Genomic DNA, 23,667 nt, shown 5'->3' on the forward strand with positions numbered 1-23,667 from the left:
AATTTGTTTTAACAAGCTCTCTGGATGGTTAAGAAGCTGTTAAAGTTTGAAAGCCACTGACTACTAATAACACTCATCCCAGATCCCCTTGTAATGAGCCTCACCAACCTTCTGAGGTTTCCTCAATCTCATTTATCTTCTTAAAAATCTGTGTGTGTCTATGTACATATACATATAGATGTCTTTTCACTGTAAGACACAAAATACTTTATAGGAGAGAGGCATAAAATAAAGATGATGAGAAACAGAGAAAAAGAAAGAGACACTATCTATGTAGACTGAACATACTTGCCCCAACTTTCAATGGGCCTTGGTCTTTTTGGAAACATCCTGGTCAATGAAGCTTATTAACATCCTGTGATAACTTGATACAATTTAAAAATGTATCAATGTGGACCCTGAAAGATAAATGACTGACAGTGATTGAAGAAATCTGTGTTTGCGTGAGCTTATTTTTTTAATCACTGTAACAGATTTAGAATGTATATGCATGTACCATGAAATCATTTACAAACTGTTATATGTATAATAAATATTATACATCTTTGAACACTTACATATCAAAAAAGCCATTCATTTTGACTGTGTATTTACAGTCATAGAAGTTGTTTTCTCATGGTGTCTAAGCACTTTCAGAACCCAGAAAAGAACTGCAATGAAATGGACAAATGATCAAAAAATAAAAACAAAATAAAATTTCTTAATGAACGAGACAGATATATTGAAAAAAGTGAAGAATTGGAAACCCAAAAAACAATAAAGTAGTATAGTCCAACAAATAAGAAACAGGCAACTTGAAGTTATCATGAAACAACATAGCATAAAATGCATTTCATATAATGTTTTATTTACACTTATATTTATGTATATCTCATACATGCCATAAACAAATTTGTGTATAGAGCTTCCCTGGTGGCTCAGTGCTAAATAATCCGCCTGCCAATGGAAGAGATATGGGTTGGATACCTGATCTGGGAAGATCCCACATGCCACAAGGTAGAAACTAAGCCCACGTGTCACAACTATTGAGCCTGAGCTTTAGAGCCCAGGAGCCGCGACGGCTGAGCCCCCATGCCGCAACTACTGAAGCCTGCAAGCCCTGGAGCCCCAGCTCTCCACCAGAAGACACTGCAATGAGAAGCCTGAGCTATGCAACTAGAGAGTAGCCTCTGCTCGCTGCAACCAGAGAAAAACCCACAAAGGAACAAAGACCCATTACAACCAAAAATAAAGTAATTAATTAAAATATCTTTTAAAAAATCTGTGTATGGCATAACATGAAATGTATTTCAACTACAAATACTGTAATACAAACCACAGGGCACAAGAAAATAACACACTAGAGACAATTCTATAATACTGTACAAACCACTGACACCAGCCAGAACACTGTTCTTTGTGTGGAGTAGTCGAGTCCATGAGAATTTGAATCCTGCTGGCTGGTTTTTACGTTCATTTTCAAGTTAAATCTGCTGCATGCCTTTTTTTAACTTAATTTATCTCACACATTTCTTGTTTCCATAAAGATATTTTCCTATCATGCTCACTACAGAGCTTCAGGAGATATGATTCAGAAAAAAAGTTAGTTAACTGGCAGCCACACATAATACTGTCTCATGTGAAGCATGGAAGTACTTTGGAACAGGGCACTTTGAAAGGACATATCCTTCTTGTGATGGAGTTATCCCAGTCTGCACTCTGATGCCAACAGGAGACAGGCCTACATTATATGAGAGAATTCAGGGGAACCCCCGGCCTCTCCCGCACCAACAAGAATAGACTCAGTTGCTATGCACAGTGATAATGACAAAAAGCACATCAAGAGCCATGAACACCTTTTGGAAAGAATAAAACATTGTCAATCTTTCTCAAAACACTAGTATAAAATAAATGAATTATAAGAAATGTTATTTAAGAAAGAAATCAGGTGCCATAAATTTACCTAAAACAGAGCAGTCCTGGAGACAGTGTTCCCATTGTTAATAAAATAAAAATAAACTGAATCATCATTAACAAAATCAAAACCACTCAACTTCCAACTCATGCTTACCAGCAGAAAATAATAGCCCAGAGTATCCTTTTCTGAGCAAATATCCTTATCATCTAAGTCAAATTAAGTATGTTTTTAAAATAATTTTGATTATTACTTGCAGGCAAGGAAAATCGATTTAAATGTGCTAATATTTTAGTTATTATATAAGGAACTGCCACTTAGCCTGAGGAGAACTGTTACTTTCCATATCTATTAGAAAGGCAGTGTTATTTTTAATAATAAATTAATTTTCTCTTGTATGAACTCCTTTTTTGGCTTTGCAGATGAGACTACAGAATTGTGTGTTTTTTTTAATTAAAACTACACACTGGAAATAAAAATGGTTTTGAAGACTGGTATTCAAAATTGAGATTTGAGAAAGCAGCAGTTTTGTCCATAGGTACACTTTCCCCCTTAATAACCAAGCATTTCCTTACTAAATAAAAATGATAACAATATAGCAGAATATACATCCTGGCCTTGAAACAAAGCACCTACAAGCTAAAAACTTGCAGTTCATCAATTGATACGTATTACATTGACTTTTAAGATTTCTAAATAACTCTTCCTTTTTAGTGGAATAAACACAAAAGTTATCTTTATATATATAAAATGCTAGAAGCCATGGACCATAGATAGTGTTTATAGCTCTGGTGAAGGCAAAACTGCCAAGGGGAACCACAGAGGTATTAAGGCATTTCATTTAAAATCACATCTTATTTCTTGTTACAATGACTCCACATATATCATTCAACAATACAGAATGCACAGTCTCCCCTCTCCTCCCCTGAAAACACTGAAATCAAGGCTAGCGTTAAAGACATTGGAGATGTCACATTCTCTGTCATGGTCCAGAAGGGGAAAAATAGGACACCAAGTCAAAGTAAAAATTGAATCAGAAGAAGAAAATGATTTTTTGTTCTACTTGTATTTCATTTTTTGGTTCCAGATCTTTTTGGCTTAAAAGGAGAAAAGATGGAAAGAAATATGCAGTGAAAGTGGGGAGAGTAATGGAAAATACAATTCCACAACCAAAGTAACTTATTACTGGAGTCCTACTGATGCTATCAGGTGAACAAATTGTGCACAGGTGAAAAAAGTTTTTAATAAAATCCCTAAAATTGGAGCAGGGACAATTATGGCCAAAAAGTCTTTAAACAGAAACATAAAAACCATACGTAGGACTTCCCTGGTGGTACAGTGAATAAGAATCTGCCTGCAAATGCAGAGGACACAGATTTGATTCCTGGTCCAGGAAGATTCCACATCCCGAGGAGCAACTAAGCCCATGAAGCGCAGCTACTGGAGCCTGTCCTCTAGAGCCCCTGAGCTGCAGCTTTGATCCCATATCCTGCACTCCTGACACCCGGGCACCGAGAGCCTGTGCTCTGCAACAAGAGATGCCACCACAGCTAGAAGCCCAGGTGCCAGCGCCAAGAAGGAGCCGCCACTCGCCTCGACTGGAGAAAGTCTGAGGGCAGCAATGAAGATCTAGTGCAACCAAAAATAAATAAGTCAAAAGATTTTCTTAAAAAACACATGAAAAGCAAAGAAAAATGATATTTCTATTTCTCATGTTAAAGGTAAAAAGCTTTGGCTTGTAAATTCTATGATCATGGGATACAGGAATTTTAACAAAAATTTCAAACTATTTAATATGTCTAGTGATTTCACTTTGTGTTTTACAAAGACATTTAATGCTCATATCGGGTTTTTATTGCCCCTTTTCTCTGAAATGAGAACAAAATTCTTTCTCAAATAATGCTTAAATTCAACTGAAGGGATTCTAGGGAAAAGCTGAGGTCATGTTAACATACTGCTAGTTATTAAATTGTCTTTAATATCAGAAAAAAGATCACGTGACTCTTCCTTCAACTCAACAAGAGCTAAACTTGCAGAAAAGCAGCTAAATGGGGCAATCAAAGAGAAGCAACCATCACTGTCACAACCACACCCAGCGTGATGTGGTTCATCCTTTCCTTACACAAAGGATTAGCAGCTTTTGTTTTAGGGACCGCCAATGAGCGTGATGGAGTAAAAGCTACATGCTGTGCCAATCAGTATGTACAGCAGGTAATTATTATCCTAGTACCATGTTACGATCATGTCTTAAACTTGACACACTGACCACCTGAAGAGATAAGGACAGAGGAAACCCAAGTTCTCTCTATAGTCACAGATTTCAAACTCAACTGATCCTAGAAATAAAAATGAAAAATCTCTATTCTCATTAAATGCCATCAGTTTATCAAAAAATCTGTCCAGAAATCTGAACAAAATGAGACTGATTTGTCCCAGGATTAATTCTAAACACTCCATCCTTGTATAAAGAGTCAGAAACCAACAATTTAAGAACTGTCATGTTGGGGGGGAAAGTAAGATATTTAAATTTACATTTTCACTCCATCTGTTGTTACTCTCTTCTCTTCTCCAATCTGGATATTGTTTTTATCACTCTGTAACAGTGTAGGTTAGGGCTCCCCAAGAGACTCAGTGGTTAAAGACTTCACCAGAAGACTCAGGAGATGTGGGTTCAGTCCCTGGGTTGACAAGGTACATGGGAGAAAGAAATAGCAACCCAATCCAGTATTTTTGCCTGGAGAATCCCATGGACAGAGGAGCGTGGCAGGCTATATAGTCCATAAGGTCACAGAGTCAGGCACGACTAAGCGCACAGGCAACAGTATAGATTAACCTTTGATGCTTTTGTAGCTAGAGTAATTGAAGGACTAGTACCACCGGTGGGCCATGGAACATCATGAGGTGGTTTACAGAGAGTGGAGGACATGCATAAAGAAAATAGCTATTTCCCTATAAAGAGCTAAATGAAAAATCATAGTAACAATAAGCCATGAAGCTTCCCAGGAAAAAAATTACATTTAAGTTGAGCTCTAAAGGAAAGTGGGACGTTGCTAAAAGAGTGTTCGGCCCAAACAAACATGGCAAACAAAGTTTTGGAGGCAAGAAAACTTTGGGGACTTTGTTCTAGAAACAGCTGGATCTCAGAGACCTATGCAAGGACCACATTAATGGCTGGATTACCATCAGGTAATGAATCAGGGCAAAAGGAATAACCTGGAGAGATGGACACCAACTAGACAAGAAATCCGAGACATCTTTCCCTCCTACTCTGATACACTGAAGCTGAAGTTAAAGTCATATCTGAGTCTACTAATATTCAGTAATCCTTATTGATATGAATGTTTTTGCTTTTCAACTCCAATAGAAAAGGCACATATAAATCACCAGCTATCAAGATGATCATTCCTTTAGAGAAAAACAAGTTTTAAGGAGCCTTCATTATTTCTTTGTTCCTGTACAAGAAATAAGCTTTGTTGCACACGAATGAACATTTTGTATAAAATGACCTTCTGCTTGAAAGCTGCAAGGATTGCTTCTGCTTTAAAAACAGCAAACATTTCAAAGTAGATTATAAAAGCTAATCTATAAAGTTTCCAGAGAAAGCAGGTAACAGAACAATAGAGTAAACACATCGTGTGTATGTGGGGAGAGTTTTTTTTTCCTTCCTCCACCCCATCTCTTCCTGTCTCCTTCAGATTGCAGAAGGCTACACCAACCTTTTACAAGACAAAATAAGCCTAGAGTTTACATCAGAAGACTGGATCACAATCAATAACAAATTATCTTTGTTTCCACAGGAGATACCTGTTATCAATTTGAGGCTGATTCGATTAATAACTGTTATCAACATGAGTGGCCAATTTCCAAACCAAAGCTATCTCATTTTACACCTAAGGCTGCATTTGCCAAAATGTAACATTTGCAAAACTATTGAACATGGAAACAGCCAAGCTGCTCAAAAGGCTACCCAAGGGCCAGAGCAGCTGGGAGGAGACAGAAAAAATAGACAGTCTTATATTTCAGCCCAAGCAAGTTTTTCCTAATGATCCAGCATTTTAGAATGTGGTCTTCTATGTAGATATCCTCCAGGCAGTGGTTTATAGAGTTGGATTATCAAAATTAAGGCTATTTAACCATGAACCTTATAAAGTTTCCTCTGAATCCCTCAGTTTTAAGACAACTGAGCTCTTCCTTTCATGGGCAATAGAACTGTCATTAACTTCCTGAGATGATATAAGTCCAGTGTGAAAAGAGCTATGATATTAAGTCCGTTTAAGGATAAGCATATCTTTTTCCCACAGTGGAAATCACCTATCAATGAGGGCTCTGACCATGTTGAACAAAATTTTGTTCCAGCCCTTAATTATATATTTCCAGGGCTGACTCAGAGGTTTTGACCAGAATCCACAATGGCAGAGCATTGAGGATACTGTCCAACTAGGTAAGGAGGATGGGAGCATCTGCCTAAGATAAGAAAGATAAGATAAGGTGCAGCCAAGTTAAGAAGATAATAGTCCTGGAGAGAATGTCTATGGTACAGAGAGTTTCCAATCCTGGCTGTAACAACAAGTTCCCATCACTTCTGTTCAATTTAGTTTAACAAGTATTTGTTGAGAACCTATTAAGTAATCAGAATAGCAATAAGAACTGAGTGGGTCACTAAGGAGATGATGTAATCATGGCTCTAAGCTTTTGGCCTTTTAAACATTACATCTCAATAGAATTAGAACAGTCTCAGAGCCCAAGAACAAAGGTTTGAATACAGATCTTCCCACTCAGTAGCTACCTGACTCTGTGAAAACCTTAACTTCTTTGAGTCTTGGTTTTCTTACCCGGTGAACTGAAATAGTACCATTTTTAGTCTGTATTTCCATGGGTGAATTTGATGAGCACATACATGCAAAACATTTCCTGAAGAATTCCACACAAATGTAATTAAGCTATTATGGTAATGGGGCAGAGGAAGAGACAAAATTTTCAAGCATAACGCTGTTTGACTGAACAAGAAAAGACCAGAGTCTATGATTCCCATAGTTGGCTCCCATGTGGGGAGAACTTGGAACAGCAACACAAGTTCACAGTTACATGGAGGTTATGTGAAAGTGAATTCTGCTGCCAAGAAAAGGGCTCCAAAATCTGTGTTCTCAACACAAAGCTGTGCACCTGCTCCTTGAGGACTGGCTTTCAGAATCCACTACTCTTTTTTCAGCTTCAACAGCAAAATCTGTGATCAGTGGGGTGAAAATGGAATGAGGCAAGGGCCTTTATAACATTTTGACTGATGTCCTCAAAATGGCGCAAACACAGAAATTAAGCTGTTTGCCAAAGCAAGCTCCTTTGACGCATGGTACCGGTGCGACACAGAACAGGATAGCGAATATGGCAGGCAGCTCCCCGCCCTGGGCCCCAACTATAATCAGGGCAGGAAAATTCCCTTTACCCTTGAAAATAGAGAAATATTGAACAATTTCCATGTCTAATAGATTTTACCTACTCAGATGGATTTTTATGTAAATATGATGCAGGGGAAAAGCTATTTCAATTCTGTTTCTATTCTCTCCTTGTATCTACCCATCCAGATGTTTACCAGGCAACTTCAGTTTGAAAGGGAACATATTACATTGGTCCAAGAGTAGGCTCTGAGGTCAGACAACCTGACTTGAATCCTGGCTTGAGCTACTTCATTAGAGTATTCTGGGCAAAAGTTCTTGGTACCTAATGAATGTTCATTAATGTCAGCTCTTATTATTGTTGATGATGACAACAAGACAATGCTGATGATAATTAAGTATATGAGAAGAATTACACTAAAATCTCCGCCATGAAGATGATCAACACATTCACAGTTCAGCTCTGAGGAGAAGCAACTATTTATAATTATAGACAGTATAGTGCGGGCTACTACAGGAGGTCCCACAAGAAGATAACAGCAAATTATTTAGTTTCACACTTCCTATCCCAGTGCCAAACTGTTCTAACTACTTTAATCAATTAATCCAGTTAATCCTCACAGCCATCCTATAAAGGAAAGCACATTCACTTATCCCAACTTTACACATGGGAGAACCACAGAGCAAAGAGGTTTAAGGTGTTATGACAACTCAAAGTAAGATAACTCTGCCAGGGAATGGGGTACCAGTGTGGGGAAGGTTTCATAAATGATGTGACAGTGAGTTTGAGTTAAAGGCTGAGTGCAAGTCAGCCAACTGGCTAAGAGAAGTGATGCGAGACTGAGCGGCAAAGACCCTAAGGAAGAAGCCTCATGAGTCTTCAGAGTCTGTTGGTGGTTTGGAATGGGGAAGGCCAGTGGTGTGGGGAGAAGGGTACAAACAGGCAGGCGAGTGGGGTTTAAATGAATAAGGGCAGGGAGCAAGGCCAAGGAACACTATGTTCTGTGCACTATAGTCCGAGTGAGCAGCAAAGAGGTCTGATTGGGCATAAAAGCAACATGATCAGTTCTGAAACTGAAGTCATCTTTAAAGTAATCCAGTAGCAATGATTTAAAAAACAGATTAGACTCCTATATCTAGACTGGAAGGAAAGAAGGGAGGAGGAAGAAAGGGATAGATTTGAGGCAAACCAGGAAAGGAATGCAGGGTGAAGGAAGGTTTTAAGGTGAAAATATGCTCACACTCTGTGAGCAGTAATAAGCAAAAAACAGTAACAAGAACCGTCATGAAAAGCTCCCTGTAGGCTCAGGTCAGGGCAGTATTCAGATATTTCCCAAGGACCAGAAAGCCATCAGCAGGCCTCCAATTCAAAGAGCCTTAAACTTAGACTTCCTACAGTAATCTCCTAAAGAGAGCGCAGGTATAGTCACAGAGAAACCACGGCACTGGAAGAAGATGCATCTCTTTCCTGGACCACACTGCCTATGGTACATATAATTTTTCTTACTGTATCCTTTACTTCTCGGGAAAAACTCAATGACATTGTATAAGCACTCTCTGCTTAAAAAAAAAAAAAAAAAAAAAAAAAACAGTAATGTGTTAAATGCAAATATTTAAAATATACCCCTGTTCTCAACTCTGTTTTGTCATTAGGTCCATCTAGTCAAAGCTATGGTTTTTCCAGTAGTCATGTATGGATGTGAGAGTTGGACCATAAAGAAGCTCAGTGTCAAAGAATTGATGCCTTCAAATTGCGGTGCTGGAGAAAACTCTTGAGAGCCCCTTGAACTGCAAGGAGATCAAACAAGTCAATTTTAGGAAATCAACCCTCAACATTCATTGGAAGGACTGATATTGAAGCTGAAGCTCCATTACTTTGGCCACTTGATGAGAAGAGCTGATTCAGTAGAAAACACTCTGATGCTGGGAAAGATTGAGGGCAGGAGGACAAAGGGGGCGACAGAGGATAAGATGGTTGGAAGGCATCACCGACTCGATGGTCCTGAGTTTGAGCAAACTCTGGGAGACAGTGAAAGACAGGGAAGCCTGGAGTGCTGCAGTCCATGGGCTTGCAAAGAGTCGGATATGAATGATCAACAACAACATTTCTTAACAGACTGGGAACCTTGAAAAATGAAAACGGCCTGGGTCCCTCTTGACTTTTGAAGGACCTTGAGTTATCAGACCAAGTTGGCTTTTACTTTTCTAAAGTAAAGTCAACCACTCATACATATGTGTGAAGCTGACTTAAAATGAAATCAAGAATAAATAGTGAAAAATAAGACCATTCCCATGATCTTGGTCCCCAATCATTTTATGCAAGTCCCTTGCTTCAGTGTGCTCAGAAAAAGCCCTCCTCCAGCAAAAGAAATAAGATCCTGAAGCCAGCATCCTAAACCCTGTCTGATACTTTCCCAAAAAATGACTGCTTCAACTTAAGATACTGGGCAGCAAGGGGAGCAATCCTGGATGCAGGATCCTGTCTATATATGAGCCATACAAAAGCTATATATGAGCTTTTAAGCCCATTGGAAGCTGAGTAAACCATGGGGCTGGTTCTGAATTAAGTGTGTGTGCCTTCAACTCATCTTCTGTTCTCTTTCCCTTCTAATTCTTATATACCCCTTTTGTATTCAAGGAATGACAGTTTCACTGTTTGGAATCAGGCTTACCATTTTAAAATTCCAAGGATGAGAAGCCAGCTTAAAGGATAAGCTGGCTTTCCCTTTTTTAATGCCCAGGTAATGAACTGAAATTACATAGAAGATTTGAATTTTATAGAAAGGTATTCATATACTTTATTCTCTCTGCTTCAACTCTCTTTCTCCTCTGTCAACTTTTAATTATAACTTTATTTCAAAATGACAATCAAGTAAGCAGATATATGAACACATGCTAGTGGTAAAAGATTGGAGGATTTTTTTTTTTAATGAAGAAAAGACAGAACTAACAAAGGACTGATTCCACAGTACCAAAAAGTAAACTAAGACCAAAAACTTAAATTCTTTCAAATGTTTATGAAATTCATTTGTAAACCAGGCTTGCTTTTTTTTTTTTTTTTTGATGTGGAACATTTTTTAGTCTTTATTGAGCTTGTTACAATATTGCTTCTGTTTCACCTTTTGGTTTCTTTGGCCATGAGGCATATGGGATCTTAGCTATCTGACCAAGGATTGAATCCGCACTGGCTGCATTGGAAGGTGAAGTCTTAAACATTGGACTGCTAGGAAAGTACCATCGACCTGCTTTTGACATTCATCATGCTTTGCTCACACAAACTCCCTCCTGATTGGTCAGGCCCTTCAGTTTGGAGTCTTGTAACTTTCTGATGCTCTTACAGGACTCAAACAAAACGGACAACACACTGACAGTCTACGTTTACCTTTCTCCAGACACACAGACCCTAGCCACACAGAGCAGTAGTAAATTCAGCCACATAAAATGTCCACTCTGTGAATCCAAAGCCATTAAATCTCAGCAAGTCTATTCCGTTTCAGCAAATACATTTGGATTTTAGTGGGCTTTAAATTCCCTTTAATAGTCTAAAGGAGCAAAATTATTTTGAGCAAATTAAGAGTTTGACAAAGACACAGAAGATGGGAATGAATACAACAGAGGCCCTTCTTTGGGCTGAGCACTTTACACTGTTTGCCCACTTAAGCTTTACAATAAACCCTTGGGGAACTATCCTTATCACACAGATGAGAAACAGTTTTAGAAGGTGAAGGGACTACCCCAAAGTGATCCAGAAAATGAGTTATAGTGTTAAGAATGACACTCATTTTCCAGTGACTGTGAAGATGGGGAGATCCTGGCTGGGAAAAGGATGCTGTATTTCATGATCCTCCCAGTCTTTTGACCCTTCCCCAAGGCCCTTCAGTAAAATGGCTTGATTCCTTCCCCCAACAAAGAAACTCAGGACACTCCCACTTGGCTAAACTGCTATAAACACTTGGATCATCAGTGCCAATGTGGACACCCTCTATCGTGACATGGATCCTTGGAACCGTGGCCACTAGCAGCTGCCTCAACTGGTCCTTATGCAAAGACTTAAGTCTAACAAACAAATAAACTGATGACATGATGTCTTGATTGGATCTTGACTGTCATGAGTATTAAGCTTCAAAACCAGGTAGAAAGAGGCATAAGAGCTAGACTGGAGGAAATGATACACCCTCATATCTTTTGCATCAGAAACAGTGCCTGCCATCTAATTATCTGACCAAAAAAAACAGACTGATCACAACTTTTATCATGCCCCAAAACAGGGATGCAAATCTATCATTGAGGGAAAAAAAAACACAATCTGATGGGTGACCATTACCTATTATCTCTCACAGCTCAGTGATCCTCCCTTTCAGGCGTGCAGACCTTTTAGAGAACTCATCTCCATGGTGACAAGGATTTTGCACAAGAGTCAAGACCAAACATCTAGTTTTTGATGTGATGGGAGAGGCAGTAATCTTACGTGGTCTGAGAGCAGCTGCTCACACGTGTCCTTTAGGCCAAATTTCACTTGATCCCCATGGGGAGCCGAGCAGAATCAGCTCAGTAGGAGCAAGACACTGAGCAGGAACAGGATGCTGCACCTGAAAAACACAGTCCTCTCACTGCACCGTCAGTGCCTCCTGAGCATGAACCAACAGACAGGACCCCGGCCTTCATGGGCTTATGTTGAAAGAGACAAAGAGAACAGATGCAAACAAGGAAACAGATGCCGTAGGTCACATCAGGTAGGAATGAGGGTCATAAGATTATAAAACAAGGTGGCATGGTAGAAAGTGACAGGGGCAGGAACGTTTGCGGTGCTCAGAAAAGAGATTCCCACAAAATCAACATGTACCTCAATAACAAGAAGGAGCCCAGAGGCTATCTGGGCTAAGAGCTACCCAGAAGGAAAAACAGCAAGTGCACAGGCTCTAAGGTGCTGGCTACTTAACTCAAACACAGATCCACAATCTGAAACCTGTGGTGCCAGGTGTGCCTAGTTCAGGATTATTTGAATTTTAGAAAGGTAAAATGATATACATATCACATATTTGTTACAAATCACCCGCAGTGAGGGCTGACGAAGTATCCCATAACCAAATATTAATGTTTCTATAATAAGACATATGATTATTCACATTAAGGAGAACAAATAAATGTTATACATAACCACCTGTTAATTTCATTCATTTCCACCAAATGAGTTATGAAAAACGTTTCAACTTTCAGAGCTATCTGTATTACAAAATTGGAGTATGAGTTTATGAACCTACTCAAACTTGAAAAAATTTAAGTTTATAGACATTTCTCAACTTTATGTTGCTGCTGCTGCTGCTGCAAAGTTGCTTTAGTCATGTCTGACTCTGTGCAAGCCCATAGACAGCAGCCCACAAGGCTCCCCTGTCCCTGGGATTCTCCAGGCAAGAACACTGGAGTGGGTTGCCATTTCCTTCTCCAATGCATGAAAGTGAAAAGTGAAAGTGAAGTCGCTCAGTCATGTCCAACTCTTAGCGACCCAATGGACTGCAGCCCACCAGGCTCCTCCCTCCATGGAATTTTCCAGGCAAGAGTACTGGAGTGGGGTGCCATTGCCTTCTCTGCAACTTTATGTTAGCCATAAAGTATTCTCAGCCCTTTAGCTTGGCTACCACATGAGCCAACAAATTAAATGAGGAGGGATAGATCAAATAAATGCAAATGGAGGAGAGATCTTATTGAAGTGATGAAAATGCATACACAATGTGATATAAGTTATACCTCAATAAGGTTCTTAGTAAACACCCTCTTCAAACAACACAAGAAACAATATAGCAAACATCCTTTTCCAAAAACACAAGAGATGACTCTACACGTGGACATCACCAGATGATCAATCTCGAAATCATTGATTATATTCTTTGCAGCCACAGATGGAGAAGCCCTATACAGTCAGCAAAAACAAGACCGGGAGCTGACTGTGGCTCAGATCATGAACTCCTTATTGCCAAATTCAGACTTAAACTGAAGAAAGTAGGGAAAACCACTAGACCATTCAGGTATGACCTAAATCTAATCTCTTACAATTATACACTGGAAGTGACAAACATATTCAAGGGATTAGACCTGATCGAGTGCCTGAAGAACTATGGAGGAAGGTTCATGACATTGTACAGGAGGCGGTAATCAAAACCACCCCCAAGAAAAGGAACTGTAAAAACACAAAATGGTTGTCTGAGGAGGTCTTATAAACAGCCAAAAAAAGAAGAGAAGCAAAAGGCAAAAGAGAAAAGGAAAGATATAGCCATCTGAATGCAGAGTTCCAAAGAATAGCAAGGAGAGTTCAGAAAGCCTTCCTAAGTGACCAATACAAAAAATAGAGGAAAACAGTGGAATGGGAAAGACTAGAGATCTCTTCAAGAAAATTAGAGATACCAAGGGACCACTTCATGCAAAGATGGGCTCGATAAAGGACAGAAATGGTATGGACCTAACAGAAGGAGAAGATATTAAGAAGAGGTGGCAGCATACACAGAAATACATAAAAAGATCTTAATGACCCAGATAACCATGACAGTGTGATCACTCACCTAGAGCCAGACATCCTGGAATATGAAGTCAAGTGGGCCTTAGGAAGCATCACTACAAACAAAGTTACTGGAGGTGATGAAATTCCAGCTGAGCAACTTGAAATCCTAAAAGATGATGCTGTGTAAGTGCTGCACTCAATATGCCAGCAAATTTGGAAAACTTAGCAGTGGCCACAGGACTGGAAACGATCAGTTTTCATTCCAATCTCAAAGAAAGGCAATGCCAAAGAACGTTCAAACTACTGCACAATTGTACTCATCTCACACACTAACAAAGTAATGCTCAAAATTCTCCAAGCAAGGCTTCAACAGTATGTGAACCGAAAACTTCCAGATGTTCAAGCCAGATTTAGAAAAAGCAGAGTAATCAGAGATCAAATTGCCAACATCCGTTGCATCATGGAAAATGCAAGAGAGTTCCAGAAAAATAACTACTTTTGCTTTACTGACTATGCCAAAGTCTTTTATTGTGTGGATCACAACAAACTGTGGCAAATTCTTCAAGAGATGAGAATACCAGATCACCTTACCTGCCTCCTGAGAAATCTTTATGCAGGTCAGGAAAGGAAAAAGGGAAGTGAAGTTGTTCAGTCATGTCCGACTCTTTGCGACCCCATGGACTGTTGCCTACCAAGCTCCTCTGTCCATGGGATTTTCCAGGCAAGGGTACTGGAATGGGTTGCCATTTCCTTCTCCTGGGGATCTTCCCAATCCAGGGATCGAACCTGGGTCTCCCACATTGTAGGCAGACGCTTTACTGTCTGAGCCACAGGGAAGTCTTAATGCAGGTCAAGAAGCAACATTAGAACGGGACATGGAACAACGGACTGGTTCCAAGTCAAGAAAGGAGTACGTCAAGGCTATATATTGTCACCCTACTTATTTAACTTATATGCGGAGTACATCATGAGAAATGACTGGCTGGCTGAAGCAAAGCTGGAATCAAAATTGCCGGGAGAAATATCATTAACCTCAGATGCGCAGATGACACCACCCTTATGGCAGAAAGTGAAGAAGAACTAAACAGCCTCTTGATCAAAGTGAAAAAGGAGAGTGAAAAGGCTGGCTTAAAACTCAACATTCAGAAAACTAAGATCATGGCATCCAATCCCATCACTTCATGGCAAATAGATGGGGAAACAATGGAAACAGTGAGAGACTGTATTTTCTTGGGCTCCAAATTCACTACAGATGATGACTGCAGCCATGAAATTAAAAGATGCTTGATCCTTGGAAGAAAAACTATGACAAACCTAGACAGCATATTAAAAAGCAGAGACATTACTTTGACAACAAAGGTCCATATAGTCAAAGTTATGGTTTTTTACAGTAGTCATTTATTGATGTGAGAGTTGGACCATAAATAAAGCTGAGCACTGAAGAACTGATGCTTTTGAACTGTGGTGTTGGAGAAGACTCGAGAGTCCCTTATATTGCAAGAAAATCCAATCAGTCAATCCTAAAGGAAATCAGTCCTGAATATTCACTGGAAGGACTGATGCTGAAGCTGAAGTTCCAATGCTTTGGCCACCTGATGAGAAAAACTGACTCTTTAGGAAAGACCCTGATGCTGGGAAAGATTGAAGACAGGAGAAGAAGGGGACCATAGAGAATGAGATGGTTGGATGGTATCACCGACTCAATGGACATGAGTTTGAGGAATCTCAGGGAGTTGGTGATGGACAGGGAAGCCTGGTGTGCTGCAGTCCATGGTGTTGCAAAGAGTCAGACACGACTAAGTGACCGAACTGAGGTGAAGATTGTTAGAACATCAACGAGAGAAACTCAGAAATGTTAATTAATATACTCACAAGTCTGTAAATGTAGAAACCCTTTTATCTATAATGTGATCCATTTTCTCACAGTAAAAGTGTTCCCAGCAATGTAAAATAATACATCTATTTTGGAAAGCAATCTAGCAGTTACTAAAAGGTTAAACACAGACTTACCATACAACCCAGAATTCCACTCTTTCATTTTTCAAGAAAAATGAAAAATCAAGTTTACACAAAAACTTACACACAGATGTTCACAACTGTGCTTTTCATAATGGCCCCAAAGTGGAAATAACCCTAAAGCCCAAGAGCCAATGAATGGATAAACAAATGCAGTATATCCATACAATGGAATATTAGTCTACAATAAAGAGAAATGAAGCACATCAGTATATAACATGGATGGAGCTTGAAAATAGTAGCCTATGTGAAAGGAGTCAGTCACACAAAATCACATATTATATGATCTCATGTATATGAAATGTTCAAAAAAAGGGAAATTCACAGAAATATAAAGCAAATTACCAGATGCAGCACTGGGGAGGATGGTAAAATTGAAGGACAGGAGCTAAAGTTATTGGGTTTCTTTCCAGGATAATGAAATTGTTCTAAACTTACTTGTGGTGATAGTTTTACAACTGCAAATATTTAAGATTTAATATATTTACTGAATATATATAAATATATATGAGATTTAATATAAATGTTGAATATCTTTAGTATTATTAAATTAATTTATATAACATTTAATATATACTATATATTAAATATATTTAGTATATATATTTAATTTAACATATATACTAATATATATATACATATATGCTAAAATTCAGAGTGAATTTATACTTCATATGGATAAACTGCATGGTATATAAATTATATTTCAATAAAACTATCACCAAAAAACACTGTCTTTGTACATTAGGATGGAATTAAATATGCATTACTGTCTGATGTTCCTCAAAGCACAAATGACTCCATGACATCTGCCAGACTAGTGAGTATAACCCGTCTTCATAAAACATGACCTGTGACTGCCAATCACCATTAACAGTGGGAAAGTTCTTGTTTCCCAACTATGACATTGGACAAGTCTGTGAAGAGATTTAAATCTCCTTTAAAGACTTACTTATTTATTTGGCTCTCAATTAGGATCTCTTATGCACCTTTAGCACAACAGTGCATTTCAGATCAACTAGTTAAAATATTATCAGTTGCAATAACTGTCAAGAAACAATAAATATTATTGAGATAAAAATGAGTAAGTATATAAAGTTATCCTTGGAAGTGTGTTCTAGTGTGAACACTCAACCACAGCAATCTAGAAATTAAAATTGATGGTACCTAGGAGAGGCTTCCCCAGTGGCTCAGTGATAAAGAATCTGCCTGCAATGAAGGAGCTGCAGGAGACATGGGTATGATCCTTGAGTCAGGAAGATCCCCTGGAGGAGGGCACGGCAACCCACTCACTCTAGTATTCTTATCTGGAGAATCTCATGGACAGAGAACCCTGGCAGGCTACAGTCACAACGAGCCAGAAATGACTGAAGTATCTTAGCATGCACATACACCTAGCAGGATTCTAGGTCAATACAGAGTTATCAAACACATAATGCTAACTAAAATTCTTCTTGCTTCTTGAGAAAGTAAACGCCAATGGAGGAAAAGCTCATAGACTGGCAACAACATTTTGGAAGGCTTATAATAATGTATTACTATTTATTTATATCTCATTGCATTCCAAATAGATTTTCTCCTTTTTTGTATGAAACATAAAGAAGAAAAAGTGAAATAAAACCTCTATTATTAAATTAATTTAGAACATTTGTTCTTAAGGAACATTAAACCAGCTAGTCAACAAATATTTATTAAGCATTGACTATATACAGAAAACAGGGCCAGACACTGAAAGGACCTACAAAATATTTATGGTAGTTTCTGCCCTCTAAGAATTTGTGGTATTCTTGCAATAATAAATAACAATCCCTAATGCTATTTGCCGGAGAAGGCAATGGCACCCCACTCCAGTACTCTTGCCTGGAAACTCCCATAGAGGGAGGAACCTGGTAGGCTGTAGTCCATGAGGTCCCTGAGAGTTGGACACGACTCAGTGACTTCACTTTCACTTTTCACTTTCATGCATTGGAGAAGGAAATGGCAACCCACTCCAGTGTTCTTGCCTGGAGAATCCCAGGGACGGCGGAGCCTGGTGGGCTGCCGTCTATGGGGTCGCACAGAGTCGGACATGACTGAAGTGACTTAGCAGCAGCAGCAATGCTATTTGCCAGATTTCAAATACTGTCTCCAGTTAATAAGAGGTGTGAGAGATTAATGGAGTGATGACACCCAACTTCTGAGACCACCAAGAAACTGGAGATGGCAGTTCTATTTGCAATTTATTAAGGAATCTCCACACTGTTCTCCATAGTGGCTGTACTAGTTTGCATTCCCACCAACAGTGTAAGAGGGTTCCCTTTTCTCCACACCCTCTCCAGCATTTATTGCTTGCAGACTTTTGGATCGCAGCCATTCTGACTGGTGTGAAATGGTACCTCATTGTGGTCTTGATTTGCATTTCTCTGATAATGAGTGATGTTGAGCATCTTTTTATGTGTTTGTTAGCCATCCGTACGTCTTCTTTGGAGAAATGTCTGCTGGGCATACACACTGAGGAAACCAGAATTGAAAGAGACACATGTGCCCCAGTGTTCACTGCAGCACTGTTTATAATAGCCAGGACATGGAAACAACCTAGATGTCCATCAGCAAATGAATGGATAAGAAAGCTGTGGTACATATACACAATGGAGTATTATTCAGCCATTAAAAAGAATACATTTGAATCAGTTCTAATGAGCTGGATGAAACTGGAACCGATTATACAGAGTGAAGTAAGCCAGAAAGAAAAACACCAATACAGTATACTAACACATATATATGGAATTTAGAAAGATGGTAATGATAACCCTATATGCAAGACAACAAAAGAGACACAGATGTACAGAACGGACTTTTGGACTCAGAGGGAGAGGGAGAGGGTGGGATGATTTGGGAGAATGGCACTGAAACACGTATATTATCATGTAAGAAATGAATCACCAGTCTATGTTCGATACAGGATACAGGATGCTTGGGGCTGGTGTACAGGGATGATCCAGAGAGATGATATGGGGTGGGAGGTGGGAGGGGAGTTCAGGATTGGGAACTCATATACACCCGTGGCGGATTCATGTCAATGTATGGCAAAACCAATATAGTATTGTAAAGTAAAATAAAGTAAAAATAAAAATTAAAAAAATAAATAAAATAAAATATCTGGAGAAATTAAAAAAAAAAAAAAGAAACTGGAGATGAATTCTGAACTAACTTTAAGAGGTGTAAAATTTAGGCAGGTTCCAAGTAAAGAAGGCAGATATCTTAAATGGGAAAAGCTGTGAAAGCCCAAGGTGCAGTTTTGGGAATGGAGGGCACATCAGTCTGGGAAGTCAGGCAAGGACACTGCACAGCTGGAACCAGGGCGGGGTAGAAGCCTGGACGAATCTGTGTGAGCACTTCACTTCATCCTGAATCAGTTCAAAGAGATGCTAGAGGAAAAGTGATCCAAGTCAACTAGGGGCCAGGGACCACTGGGGATGGCAGCGGAGCAAACAGGAAGAGATATGAGAAAGCAAAGGGCTTTGGTTCGTCCATTCCAATGAACTGAAGCAGTGTGTAGAGCACTGGACACCACGCAGATGGGCCCCAAGACACACAGGCCCCATCACTGTCAAGCTTAATCACACCTAACAATAGAACTTAGTCTTATTCTCTATCAGTATTTTTAAAAAAGATTTGTGTCTATAAATTACTTAATAGGTTTCCTTAAAAAGAAAAATGTTCCTTTGTAAAGTCTTAGGTCAGGAGAAAATAATAAGACAATCTTCTCAGTGACCTTCTATAACTGTGGAGTATTGATATATCATATGTACACATATCTAAAAAGATGTATCAAAATGATTTTTTCTTTTATGTTCACTAAGCTTTCACAGGGGATGAGATGAAGTAAGCAGAGTGATTAGCATATCAAGTAAAACAAAAATGGAAATACACCTGAATATTAACTTCAGGACACATATGCTGATTATTAAACTGGATATATCAGATATGCTGGTTATATGCTGAAAACAAAGCTTATATAAACCAGAAGCAATCAGGGATTCATCTTGGTTTTCTCTCCCTCTCTGTCTGTCTCTCTCTCAAAAGAAGTTAAGTTCAAATATTATTTAGTAAGTAAAGATTAATGAGACACAGTCCTCCTCAAAGACTGCACAAAATAGTAAAGGAGATAAATATGTTATCAAATCACTGCTATTTAATATGATGAACATTATATGTAATTCAGATTTGATATCTTTCACATAAGCACTAAAATAATACCGGTTAATATAAAATCAAAAAAAGAATACCAACTCGTGTCCAGGTATTCTAATAATATCTTGTACCTTATATAATTTCCTTCATTTACCAATATTTCACTAAGACAAACCACTTACTTAATGCTGTCTAATAGAATTTTTAATATGCAGGTACTCCATGAAAATCATCAATAATGCTTTTCACTTCGATGATAACTAACATTATAAGCAGTAGTCAGGCAGGGGGTGGGGAGTCATAGGACACACCACTAGCAGAGGTAAAGGCGGGAGGCATCTAAACTCTGCAGATGGTAGGTAATGCTTCACAGAGTTAGGGACATGGAAGGAGCAGAAGAGTGTCACAAAGGCCAGAGTGGCCAGTGGACACATGATCCAGGATACTCTGGGAAAACATGGCAAAGATCCTGGATCAACTAAGATAAGTTTATTGGGAAGGCAAGTTGCAAGGCTTAAAAAGAGACTACTATAGGTTTCCCTGGTGGCTCTGGGGTAAAAAATCTGCCTGCCAAAGCAGGGGACACAGGTTCGATCCCTGATCCAGGAAGACCCCACATGGCCATGGAGCAGCTAAGCCCCTGCACCACAACTACTTAGCGCACATGCCACAACTACTGAAGCCCACATGCCCTAGAGCGCATGCTCTGCAACAAGAGAAGCCATCACAACGGGAAGTCAGAGCACTGCAGCTGGAGAGCAGCCCCTGCTCCACGCAACTAGAGAAAAGCCCACACAGCAGCAAAGACCCAGCACAGCCAAAAATAAACAAACATTTTAACAGAAACACTGGTTAGTCCTATGAGTTTCAAAACTCTAAGCAATATGACCGGACAGCTATTAGAGAGGAAACGTTAGAAAACATAAGTTAAGTACTTGTCATACTGTTCACAGGGTACTCAAAGCAAGAATACTACAGTGGGTTGCCATTTCCTCCTCCATTGGACACACTTTGTCAGAACTCTTCACTATGACTTGACCATCTTGGGTGGCCTTGTAAGGCATGAATCATAGCTTCATTGAGTTATGCAATCCCCTTTGCCACAACAAGACCGTGATCCATGAAGGGAGAAAAGGTCAGTTTTCATTCCGATCTGAAATAAGGGCAACGCCAAACAATGTCCATACTACCATACAATTGCACTCATTGAACATGCTAACAAGGTAATGCTCAAAATCCTTCAAGCTAGACTTCAGTAGTACCTGATCAGAGAATGTCCAGATGTACAAGCTGGGTTTCAAAGAGGCAGAGGGACTGGAGATCAAATTGCCAACATCTGTTGTATCATGGAGAAAGCAAGGGGATTTCAGAAAAAGCTCTACTCTGCTTCCCTGACTATGCTAAAATCTTTGACTGTGTGGATTACAACAAACTGTGGAAAATTTTTAAAGGGATGGGAGTATCAGACCATTTTACCTGACTCCTGAGAAACCTGTATGCAGGTCAAGAAGCAACAGCTGGAACCAGACATGTAACAATGGACTGGTTCAAAACTGGGAAAGGAGTACAAGGATGTATATTGTCACCTTATTTATTTAAGGTGACATCATGCAAAATGCTGGGCGGGATGAATTACAAGCTGGAATCAAGGGTGCTGGGAGAAAACAAAATCTCAGATATGCAGATGATATCACTCTAATGGTAGATATATCACTTCTGATGAGGGTGAAAGAGGAGAGTGAAGAAGCTGATTTGAAGTTCAACATTCGAAAAACAAAGATCATGCCACTTGGTCCCATCACTTCATGGCAAATAGAAGGGAAAAAAGTGGAAGCAGTGACAGATTTTATTTTCTTGGGCTCCAAAATCACTGCAGACAGTGACTGAAGCCATGAAATTAAAAGATGCTCGCTCCTTGGAAGGAAAGCTATGAAAAACCTAGACAGCATATTAAAAAACAGAGCCATCACTTTGCTGACAAAGGTCCATCTAGTCAAAGCTGTGGTTTTTCTAGTAGTCATGTAAGGATCTGAGTGCTGAACCATAAAGAAGGCTGACTACTGAAGAACTGATGCTTTCTAATTGTAGTGCAGGAGAAGACAGCTGACTGCAAGGAATCAAACCAATCAATCCTAAAGGAGATCAGTCCTGGGTGTTCATTGGAAGAACTGATGCTGAAGCTGAAACTCCAATACCTTGGCCACCTGATGAAAAGAGCGGTCTCACTTGAAAAAAAACTTCATGCCAGTAAAGACTGAAGGCAAAAGGAGAAAAGGGCAGTAGAAGATGAGATGGTTAGATGGTATCCCTGACTCAATGGACATGGAGTTGAGAAAGCTCCAGGATATGGTAAAGTACAGAGAAACCTGACATGCTACAGTCCATATGGTCCAAAGAGTCAGATATGTCTTCACAACTGAGCAACTACAGCAAGTTGGTACTAAGAGAATTAGACCTCACAGTTTATCAAATATGAACAGGAGAGGATGGATGAATTCTCAGTCAAAAACCATTTTATCACTCCTAACAACTTCCACCTGGCAGGTGCCTGGATTCCTGCCACAATATTTACTTACAAAATATGTTTGTTTTGTTAGCCCTGTTTTGTTTGCTCTCTGCTTTAAATCTGTAGCATGATTCTGTTTTGAGACTGCTTTTCTCTTTTTAATTCTTAGCCCCTTCTAAGAATATTAACCATAATTATAAGATCATGTCAGTCAGTCAGTCAGTTCAGTCACTCAGTCATGTCCAACTCTTTGTGACCCCATGAATCGCAGCACGCCAGGCCTCCCTGTCCATCACCATCTCCCAGAGTTCATCCAAACTCACATCCATCGAGTCGGTAATGCCATACATCCATCGAGTCGGTAATGCCATCCAGCCATCTCATCCTCTGTCGTCCCCTTTTCCTCCTGCCCCCAATCCCTCCCAGCATCAGAGTCTTTTCCAATGAATCAAAATAATGCAAATATGTATGGAGTTAAACAGCTGCCTTTTTCATATCAAGTAATCTGGGAAAAGAAGGAAAAGGAAGGAAAGTTAATAAAATCTCAGTCTAAAATGCAGACAAATAATACAATTACTGAAATTAAAAATACTCTAGAAGAAGCCAATAGCAGAATATCTGAAGCAGAAGAACAAATCCGTGAGCTGGAAGATAAAATGGTGGAAATAACCTCTGAAAAGCAGAATAAAGTAAAAAGAATGAAAAGAACTGAGGATAGTCTCAGAGATGTCCAGGATAATATTGAATGCATTAACATTTGAATTATAGGTATCCCAGAAGAAGAAGAGAAAAAGAAAGGGTACAAGCAAATTTTTGAAGAGATTATAGTTGAAAATTTCCCCAACATGGAAAAGGAAATAGTCAATCCAGGCCAAGAGGCACGAAGAGTCCCATACAGGGCAAACCTAAGGAGAAACACACTAAGACACATACTAATCAAACTAACAAAGATTAAACACAAAGAAAGAGTATTAAAAGCAGCAAGGGAAAAGCAACAAGTAACATAAAAGGGAAATACCATATGCTTAACAGCAGATCTTTCAGCAGAACCTCTGCAGGCCAGAAGGGAAAAGCAGGATTGCCAGGAGCCAGCACGGGAGATCCCACCCATGACAGGGTCATGCAGGACTCGAGCGACTCCCTGGGCCATCCCACCCATGACAAGGTCATGCGGAAGAGTCCTGATAAGCAAGGC

At 39.4% G+C, this 23,667-nt stretch overlaps 1 protein-coding gene across 3 annotated transcripts in view; it reads right to left on the reverse strand.

Annotated features, from left to right (window-relative positions):
* The window catches only part of CACNA2D3 (calcium voltage-gated channel auxiliary subunit alpha2delta 3), an 879,694-nt gene that overhangs the window by 599,707 nt on the left and 256,320 nt on the right, over positions 1–23,667 (reverse strand). The gene's annotated exons all lie outside the window — the stretch shown is intronic.

The sequence above is a fragment of the Ovis aries genome, chromosome 19 (genome assembly GCF_016772045.2).
Source record: "Ovis aries strain OAR_USU_Benz2616 breed Rambouillet chromosome 19, ARS-UI_Ramb_v3.0, whole genome shotgun sequence".
Lineage (NCBI taxonomy): Eukaryota > Metazoa > Chordata > Mammalia > Artiodactyla > Bovidae > Ovis > Ovis aries.